The sequence below is a fragment of the Passer domesticus genome, chromosome 4 (genome assembly GCF_036417665.1).
Source record: "Passer domesticus isolate bPasDom1 chromosome 4, bPasDom1.hap1, whole genome shotgun sequence".
NCBI classification, from domain to species: Eukaryota; Metazoa; Chordata; class Aves; order Passeriformes; family Passeridae; genus Passer; species Passer domesticus.
In genome coordinates, this window is record NC_087477.1 from 54791681 (window position 1) to 54801543 (window position 9863).

The 9863-nt window shown below is 40.8% G+C and overlaps 1 protein-coding gene across 8 annotated transcripts in view; it reads right to left on the reverse strand.

The window, feature by feature from the left end:
• SLC7A2 (solute carrier family 7 member 2) overlaps positions 1-9863 on the reverse strand; it is a 52853-nt gene extending 42990 nt beyond the window's left edge. For 3 of the 8 annotated variants that reach the window (XM_064418040.1, XM_064418035.1, XM_064418032.1), the window contains exons 1-2: positions 9723-9863; positions 8150-8235 (exon numbers count right to left, since the gene is read on the reverse strand). The gene's annotated coding sequence lies outside the window, so the exon portion shown is untranslated. Of the gene's footprint in view, positions 1-8149; positions 8236-8634; positions 8652-9277; positions 9389-9722 lie in introns of those variants that run through there. The other 5 variants (XM_064418037.1, XM_064418034.1, XM_064418033.1 and 2 more) reach the window with 3 other exon arrangements.

Here is a 9863-nt window from a genome sequence, read left to right on the forward strand (position 1 = left end):
TATTGGCTAGGTTTCAGCCAAGTTAAAATTTCACTGTATTTCACTGCTCTTCGATGAAGATTAAAGGATGACACTTATCAAACTCACCATCCTCTACAGGAGTAATTTGTACCAATCATAACATAACTGTTTGGACAAATATGCCTGTGTTCATGAAAAAGCACAAGAAAATAACTTTGGAGAATTTTTTAAAAAATACATTCTCATAGCTTATAATACTCTACTAATAAATGCAAATGAGAGTTGAGATAGTGTTGGGGATGGGGAGGGAAGAGGAAAGATATTTGCTGCTTTGGTAACTTCACTGGTTCCTATGAAAATATTCTCTATATTTTCAGACAAACAGCGATAAGAAACAAATCAAATATGCACTACAGGAGCTACAGTTAGATGTGACAGATTAAAAATAAGAACTATCTAAAATTCTTCATTCAGAACCATTTCACATAGAAGTCATTCACCAAGCCAGTGTGGAAGAGTATCACTAAAAATGCACTTCAAAAGTGACATCTTCTTGTTTGAAAAGTTATTAGTTTCTTTAGTTCCAGTCGAAAGGAACAAAACTACAGAACTGAACTCTACAGGACTTCCTTTGTTGAAGGAAAAGAATGATTCTAAATTAAATGCCTAAACTTACTTCAAAAGTTTGAGGGATACCACTGTTATGGTCAAAGTTTTTCAACTAATGCTTTCTTCAGTGACAAAGACGGTCTAAAAGGAAGTGAAGACAAAAATCAGAGGGTGTAAGAGAAATTATGTTATGATTTACAACTATGTGGAGCACGCTAAATTGTTTCTTCCAATGGCTGTACAATTGAAGCAGCTTACACTACTCAGTCTGTTATCTCCTCTGTGTCTGTTCTTTAGCTGTATAGAGGTGTGTGGCCATTCCAACTGGAATAGGGAACTGAGCCTCAACCAAAAGTATCCCAAGAAAAAAGATTAATGTTTCCTAATCCAGCCCATTGCACAGAACCACAAGCAGCCATGCAGGCACAGAGGTATGGTTACAGGAGCAGGAACAAGAGACAGCAGCCTGGAGCACAACGTAAGAGTTCCTTATGTTGACACTGCTTCAGTAAGAAATGCACAAATTGTACCTATGAGCCCATCCAGGCCCACAAAACTACTTCTTTCACAGAGCACAGTGGATACATTTTAATTAATTTCCATGAAAGAGTGTAAACATTCACTTCACATAATCAGGAAGCTGACTTAATTTATTGTGTGTGAATAAAAATGCAACATAAACAGTATTTAACTGCAAATTCTGCTCATTTTGCATCTGGTTCATTGAACTAAGTGCAACCCATCTGTTACCATATAGGACAGAAAAGCTGTCAAATAGGAAAAAAACCCTTTTATTTAATACATCTCTAAAATTATTTGCTTAGACGGCTAATGAAGTGGAGTATATAGGCAATTAAACTCCACAGAAGACTTTGCAGAGTACTGTAAAATTGAATGAAGGTTTATAAATGTTTGTAACTGAGACAATTAGAAATACAAAATGGGGTAATTAAGGCTGATGTTGAAACCAATTACTTTAAAATAAGACACATGCATAAATTAAAAAATAACTTAAAACAATCAAATTATCTCTAAGAGCTGGACATTGCATGGGAGACTGCAAAACATTCTGGACCAGACACTCAGGCGCACTCTTCCACTAAGGAATAAATGTTGAGACAATTAGAACAGATTTCCTTCACTTAGAGAAAGTACATTACAGGGCTGATTTTTTCCCTCTGAGTTTCTTCTCTCTCTACCATGCAAAATCCACACAATGAATCCCTCATTGCTCTAAGACATTCATTCTACCAGAACACCTCACAGCAAATGATAAATTGCTACCGCATGGTATTTTTCAGTATCAGGCTCTACCACGATGATGACAGTTGTATTTTCATAGGACAAATGGGATTTCTCCAAGCGATACATGAACATCTACTTTTTAACTCCTGAAAACTTACAGTAATTGCCTCAAGAATCTAAAGGTGTCTCAGCAATAGCTGGTTGACGTAATCCCCAGAAAAAGATTATACACTTTCAGAGGTTGGGCATTCAAAAGAGAGCCGGAAAGAGCTAAGCAAATATGGAGAAACGAACAAAAAGTCAGACTGGTAGGAAAGTCATATATTAATATCATATTGTAATTGGCAAATCTACAATAAAACTAAGCTGTAAAATCCAAATGTATGATTTTTGGGAGCATGTGTGTTTGGGGAGGGCAGTAGAAGATCACTGATTAGTCTGCATGATGATCTTGGCCTAGAGCATCATGAACTCAAGTTCTGGTGTGACTGTCATGCATTCCAGCAAAATAAAATAGTTATTGTTGCTAATTAGGCAAGCAATTTTTAACTCTGTATTGTTTTTTTATAATAAAATGTACTTAATAAAGAAACAGAGAACACATGAATCGTGAAGTCACAACACTTTCCACATAAAACATACTTATGAACCTGTCATTCCTGCTGAAGTATGTATTTAAATGCTTTTGGTGTCCAAAATATGCAGTTAAATAATTTTGGTGTCCATTGTGGGATTGTTCTAACCTATTTATTTTATCACCAGGTCAGCAAGAATAAAACCAAAGACCACAAAGTAAGATCTTGCTAGTGTTCTGTAAGCAAGCCAGCACTCAATGTTCTACTTATACTACATTTAATTTTCCTGCAATTTTCCAGAGACCTCATATGGCTCATAACATATGTTCTATGCAGCACAAGAATTTATGCAGAATGGGACTGAAAACGTAGAGCTCTCAGGTGATCTGGATCTACCACAGGTCTTAAACAAACCTGCTCAAACTCTCAGGAGCACATACCATGTGAATCACCACTGCTTCTCTATGCAGCATCTCATCTTCAGCTACAAACTACCACAGGGAACCTCACAGTATTCTTTTTTCTCATGTTACTGCCGTAACACAAGTTTGCCACTGCTCCACCTCCACACACTGCAAAAGGTCTTTCAAACACAATGGCCTCTCATTATTTTCCTAGATGCTGTGTTGCACCAACCATGCATTTCTGTGAGCAGAAAACCATGAAGTTATTCTGTACAAACTGATGTAAACATAAAGTATAGGAGTCTTTGCTGCACTGAAAAAAAAGGAGCTGGGAAACAGCAAAAACAGTACTCTGAGAATATGAGGAACAGCAATTCACATTTGAGGCTTCCTTGGGAGATGTTTTGATCTTTTTAATAGTAAGTATTCTGGCCAATCTGGATTTGGGGCACTGAATAAAACTAACAGAAATTATAAGATATTTGTCAAAGGGTGGCAAGAACAGGTACACAGGCTACCTTAAAACACTTAAAACCTCAAAGCAGGTCTATAATATACAATAGGAAGTCTCCTCATAGATGGTGTTTTAAGAAACACCAATTTCTATTCCTCTGGACTTCTCAATCTCACAGTGAATACTATAATTGCAAATTTCATAGTGTTTCTAACCAAGCACTATGTACTTCTTGGTAATTAATATATTGTCATTTTTAACATTGAATCTTTTTACTGATCTCGTTTGAGATAAGTGCAATTTTTCTCTTACTAGTTTGCCAGCACAGCAATTTACCTAGTGCATACTACTGCCTTTTGGAAAAATATTTTTTTTTTAAAAAGCCAAATTCATGGATGTAGAAGGCACCTTCTACAAACAGGCCTGAAGGAAGCCTCCAGCTCAGGACTTCCCTCTTCACTCAAGATGAGACCTTATTATATCTGTAGAACAGCTCCTCTTTATCAAAAAGTGCCCAAGACCCCTCCTTGAGTCTTTGTAAAGAAAGAGGGTGGGCAGAGATTGGCAAACAGTGTATAGAAATAAGGCATCAAGATTTTTTGATAACATATTGCTAAGGAAAACTAAAAACCACAGAACATGTAAATTACTATGTACATATTATTGCACATAACAAACCTGATGTTTCATGATACTTCTTCAGTACTACCCTAAAAAGTTTTCCCTGTCTTCAAATCCTTGCAGCAAGAACAGAGCAACTAAATTCTGAAACTGATTGTACTCAAAGACTTACCACTACTTTAAAGACTGTCATTACAAGGATCAAAAATACTGCCTACGCATCTAAACTAATGGCTCCAAAAAGCACACTGAAGCACTGTACCTTTGAAAAGAATCACACAGGCATGCTAATTCTATATATCTACAAGACTTTCATCTAGTTCACAGTGCTGAAAGTATTTCCTGGCAAGTCACATCCCATCATTTTCTCTCAACTGCATGATAGTCTGAACCCATTTGAGGACAAAATAAAATCAGTATCAGACCAAATCATTCATAAACTGTATATTCAGAGGAATTAATTTAGGCCCTCACGGTAGTAATCAGATATCTGCACAATATCCAAATGTTTCAATTTCCTTAAATGATATAGAGATGTTTCTCAATTTCCTTAAATAATATAGAGATGTTTCTCAGTCTAAGGAAACTGAAAAAAGGACAATAATAATCCCTTCCTAATTCTGTTTCAATTATTATTTATTCCATAATCACAATGTGCATGGTACTGCACAAACAAAATAAAATAAGCACCACCGCTTTCCCACATTGTCAAGCAGCTGCAATACAACTCCAGGCAAAGAATAACTAACCCCCAACAAAGGGGGCAAGGAGCAGAGATCAGCTACATGAATTCACAGAGCTACAGAACAGCTTATCCACATCATTCACTGTTACTACAATAAAGGAAATGAAGATTGTATTGCACTGTATCCAACTCCCTCCCCTAAAAAAGTCATCTAAAGCATAATGTGCTTTAAAGCAATAATTAATTTATTCCATACATTTCTCAAAGAAAAATATTCCAGAAAGCAAAAAGCACAAGTGGAGTAGATTTGTGTATTAAATACAGATGATGGAAGAAAAATCTGGCAAACTCACTTGGTACAGTTTGTCTTTTCCTTCAGTCCAGTCCCAACTAGCAAATGCTCCCTAGCTAAGCTAGCTCCCTGCAGAAGATTATTTTGCATTTTGCCAGTTGACACCTTTCTACGTTTTGGTACTTTGCTACAACAGATAAATTCACAAAAATTCTAGTAACCAATTAATCCAATTCTAGTGATTAATTGGATTAATGCAATCATCCCTTTCTAGTAGTAAATTTGACAGCTTAATTTTCAGAAATGAGGTCATTTAGTGAGAACAACGATGCAAGAAAACTCTGAAAACTGATGTTACCATCACAAAGAGGCAAAACTAACCTGCTATTAGCAATAGAGGGAATTGCAGCATAACACTGAATCATCAACACTGACTCTGCCTGTTTTTGATTACTTATCAGAAACAGCAGATGCTGCGTGCACTCCACTGCATTTCTAATGAGTTGTCACAGGGAATGGAGAGCACCAAAACCCAGATCTCTCCAGCAACTGCATGGAGTTCTTTTGGGTCACCTTCATTAACTACTGGGTGTGGCAGGAAAAGGTAACTCCAAAAGTGAAAGGGAAGGACCAGAGCCAGTGAACAATCATGATGATAACGTGATGGTTTATGTATGATTGCTTCCTCCTATGTGGCTGGTTTACTACTACTTGTCAGACACATGCAACCATTCAGACACTAATGGGAGACTATACTCTTCCAAAGCAAGTGTTGTGGAAGTCATCCTACAGCCTGAATTTTCATGTAAATAAGCTTTACATTGTGTTTCTAGAAGACATAACACAAACCAGAGCAGATAGTTGTCATCAGAGCTCTGGTGTTACTATTCCATACCATTCAAAAGTTCATTGCTGTCTGGGCAAAATTTTGAGAGGCTCCATCTGTCTTAGAGATTCTATAAACTTTACAATATGTGAATGGACATATATTTTTTTTGTGAGGAACTCTGTTATTAAGTTGAACCATAAAAAGTTCTACTCCAGTTTGCTGCTTAATTCTTCATAACAGATGTTCACAACATATACTTGGAGTATATCACACATATACTTGGAGTCCATGTGGGCTAGGACAGAATCTTTACAGCCACAGTAAAGAGAAGATTGATACAATTGTCTATGTATGCTATGCCAGTAGCACTTCTCCACCCTAAATAAACATATAGGCTCAAAACCAGTCATTAAACTATGAATTTTTTAGACTGCCACAACCTGCCCACCCTAATTTCTACAGAGTTCAGTTCATAGCCAAGTGATAAAGAGGGATATTCATATATGTAACTGCTGTAGATCATATACTGTCATTAAGAGACCTGCAACAATCATCTTACAACCAGAATGCTTTATTTGAGGTAATTTCTTCTCCAGTTGTGTGTAGAACTAGATGTCCTGAAATCATCCTGTGGTTAGTCACATTTCCCATCAGTGTCGTACATCCATTCAGAAATCTCTCATTCCACACACATGCAATCTGATGCAGGAACTCGTGAAGACAAGGACAACATTCAGTGCATTTCTAAATGATCTTTTCCTTGGAGTATGTCCACTTGGATAAATAAGAATTTTGAGATCAGGCAAGATAATACTGTGATCTTGGATGATTTTCAGCAATGACTAAGCTTAGGAGTCCCAGAAGCCACTTTTACTAGTAACCTTTATAACTCTCACTGGAGTTGTAGTGGCAGATCACTTATACAAATGCTTTTCCCAGCAGAAAGGAGGACACATTTGTCTTTTTCTGAAAGTTCAACTGGTTGCTTCCAAGAGCCCTGTCAATTGAGTTACCAATACTAAATTTCTCAGCTACTAAACCAGTGAGATGAAGTTCTCCCCAACTGCAGAACGAACAAAAGGATGAAGAATTGAGAAGCCTGAGGATCAGAACTGTATCATGACACTGAAGGATCAAGGGCCAAGTGCTAAATGGCAAAGGTATTGTGAAGATGGACACTTTCAGACACTTGAAAATTTACAGACACAGAAACCTGGCTCCAAGTACTTTTTACTACACTGTACACTTCTTAATAATTTCAGCAACATATAAAATGATTTTTTTATATCTCAGTATGGAAAAACCTAATATGAATGCATGAAGTTCTGCTTTAAAGCCAGAAATATGCATTGAAATGGCATTGCTAGCTTTCTACACCTTTGGCTACATGGTATTAATAGATCCCTAACTAAAATGTGCTAAGTACATTAATTTATTAACACAGTGCTCTCAGGCATATGGTGTGATTTTTAGGCTGTCCTGTGCAGGCCAGGTATTGGACTTCAATGGTCCTTGTGGGTTCCTCCCAACCCAGGATATTCTGTGATTCTATGATTATTAAGAAAATTGAAACTAATTTTGATTTAATCTGTGTGTACAAAACTAGAAACTGCTCCCTTGTAATTTATCTTAGCAAGTACGCTTTTACTGAGATCAGGAGCTTGGTCAGACCATTTATGCATGTACACAGTAGCCAACATACTGAGCTTCAGGATCAAAACTTCATGGCATTTAAACTTGACGAAGTGCCAGGTTTCATCCACATCTGAAGAATCAAATTGCATTTTAGTAACATCACTTAGAAGACTACTCCATGCATGGATAATCTTTATCACCACATGTGGCAAAAGAGTAAAAATGCACATCATTCATACAAAACATCACTGTACTTTTCATAAAATACCAATATGGCTACTTATGTCATTGTGGGGCTGTTTAATTTCTGTGCTAATTTGTATCAGCACCCAATGGACTGGGGCTTAGAAGAATTGTGTGGTCAGGGGCAGAGTCAAATGAAATCAATTGCAACCATGGAGATCTGCTTACAGGAACAGGGCAGGCAGTCACCATTTCTTTTTCTGTCTGGGCATGTAGTACATCACAGATGTCAATGAAAACAAACTTAGAATAGGCATCATGCCTATACAAAAGCTTACTGTCAAGGTTTTAATGCCATTAGGTAACACAAACCAGAACTCAAAACATTTTCCACAGCGTTCCAAGACCCACTGTGTACTGAGTCTGCTCAGTGTCTACAGGAACTTTTACAGAATGTGTTTTGTCTTTCTAGCATAAACAAACTACCATCAGCTTGTTTCAATATATACAAGTTCTATATGCCATGATCCCTTGTCTTACCTCCTCCATCTCTGAAACATCCAGATGCCTCACAATAGATTTGTTTTGATTTTAACAGGGAGAATATAAAGAAAAAAGTTTGAAAGCTTGTAAAATAATGTTGGGTATTAATATACCTGAAGCAGAGGGTAGGCTTGAAGAAGGTCCTTTCACACCTTAGGCCAAAATTCAGGAAACTTCTGTTCCTTTCACAGGTAAGTTGCTGGAATGATATGTTAAGCACAAGCATAAAAAACAGCAGAAACTACATGTGCTGTCAGAACTGAAGTGGTGTGGGACTCCTCCCCTTCCCCAAAACTAATGTAATTCAGCCAAATTAATGGAGTTCACCCAGACCCTACATCAGACAATGCTCTACCATCCAAACGGTAACACAAATCTCTACTGATACCAAATATTTTAAAGTTGAAGGATTATGTTCTGCAGCTTCTGACAACTAAAATTTTAAACTTGTTTACTGGACTAATTTTCTCCAGCTGTCAGTAGCATTATATGGAGGGCCCTATATAATTCAAACACATGTCTAGATTTAAACATGCAAAGTTGGCAGAAAGGAACATTTCCTAAACTTGTTTTACCACAGTTAGGCATCTGCACCTACTTCAGGCTCTCCACTGAAGTGTGACTTCCCCAACTTCCCAAAACGCACTGAAGAGCCGGGCTTGCACTGCGACTGTGCGCTTTGGGTCAGTGACACCTGCAGGGACCACACCTGCACGGGTAACACCTGCAGGGACCACGCCTCCAGGTAAAGCCAGTGCCTTGAGCGAGCTTGGCAGAAACCCAGGGAGGTTTCACCCATCGACACCTCCAAACCTTTACAGCAGCAGCCAATGCCACCCCAGGCCCAGCAAACAAGGTCCCACCCAAGGTGCCGCCCAGGAGCCCTTCGGAGCCCTTCCCCTGGTGCCCGCACCCACTCGTGCCACACGCACCCCCACGGCCAACAGGGCCGGCAGGGCAGCGCCAGCGCCAATCTTCGACCGCGGACTTTAAAAGGCAACAGGGAACTCCTGTGCTTCTCTCCCAGCTCAAGTTATCAAGTTATTCCAGCCAGGAATAACTCCTGGGAGCGAGGCGGGGATCAGCACCCCCCCCCCGGCCGCACGAGCGTGGCTGGACATGGGGCTTAGAATCCCTCCCCACCACGTCCAAGCCGCCGAGAGGCCCCGGCAGCGGCGTTTCCTCCGAGCCCTCGCCCACCCGGTCCCGAGGAGGGGAAGGCGGAGAGGGGAGCCACTTACGCGGCCCGGGCACGGCTCCCTGCGGCGGCGGCGGGCTGCGCGGAGCTGCGCTGGCAGCGGCGGGGCTCTCCCGGCAGCCAAAGCCGGGGCGCTCCTCCCCTCAGGGAGCCCCCATGCCCGGCCTTCCCACACGTGCGGGCAAACCCCACCCTGCCGACCCCCTGCCCGCCCTTCCTTCTCCTCCCTTCAGTGACCAGGGCAGTCCGCTCTGCTGAGCGGCGCGGGGCGCACCGGGGATGGCAGAATTCCCTAAAGGGTCGGACCGCGTTCCCTGCCGTGTACCCCGAGGAAGGGAGGCCGGCCGGCCCCGGGGTCTCGGAGGCCGGGCAGATAGCCCCGCTTCCCCGCCCGCACAGACCCACGGCACCTCCGCGGGAGCCACGCTGGAGTCCCACCCGCGGCGCTCTCCCACTTCTCACTCCCAGCAACCACGGGCTTCTCAAACCTTGCTGTGCCCCGAGTGGTTTCATGTTCCGCACGCGAATAGCCCTGGCGGGGGTTCGTGAATGATACGTCCTCAGAAACAATTTTTCCCGGTGGGTGCCTGCCCTGGCTTTGTGCTGGAGGCAGCAGCGGAGGCTGCTCC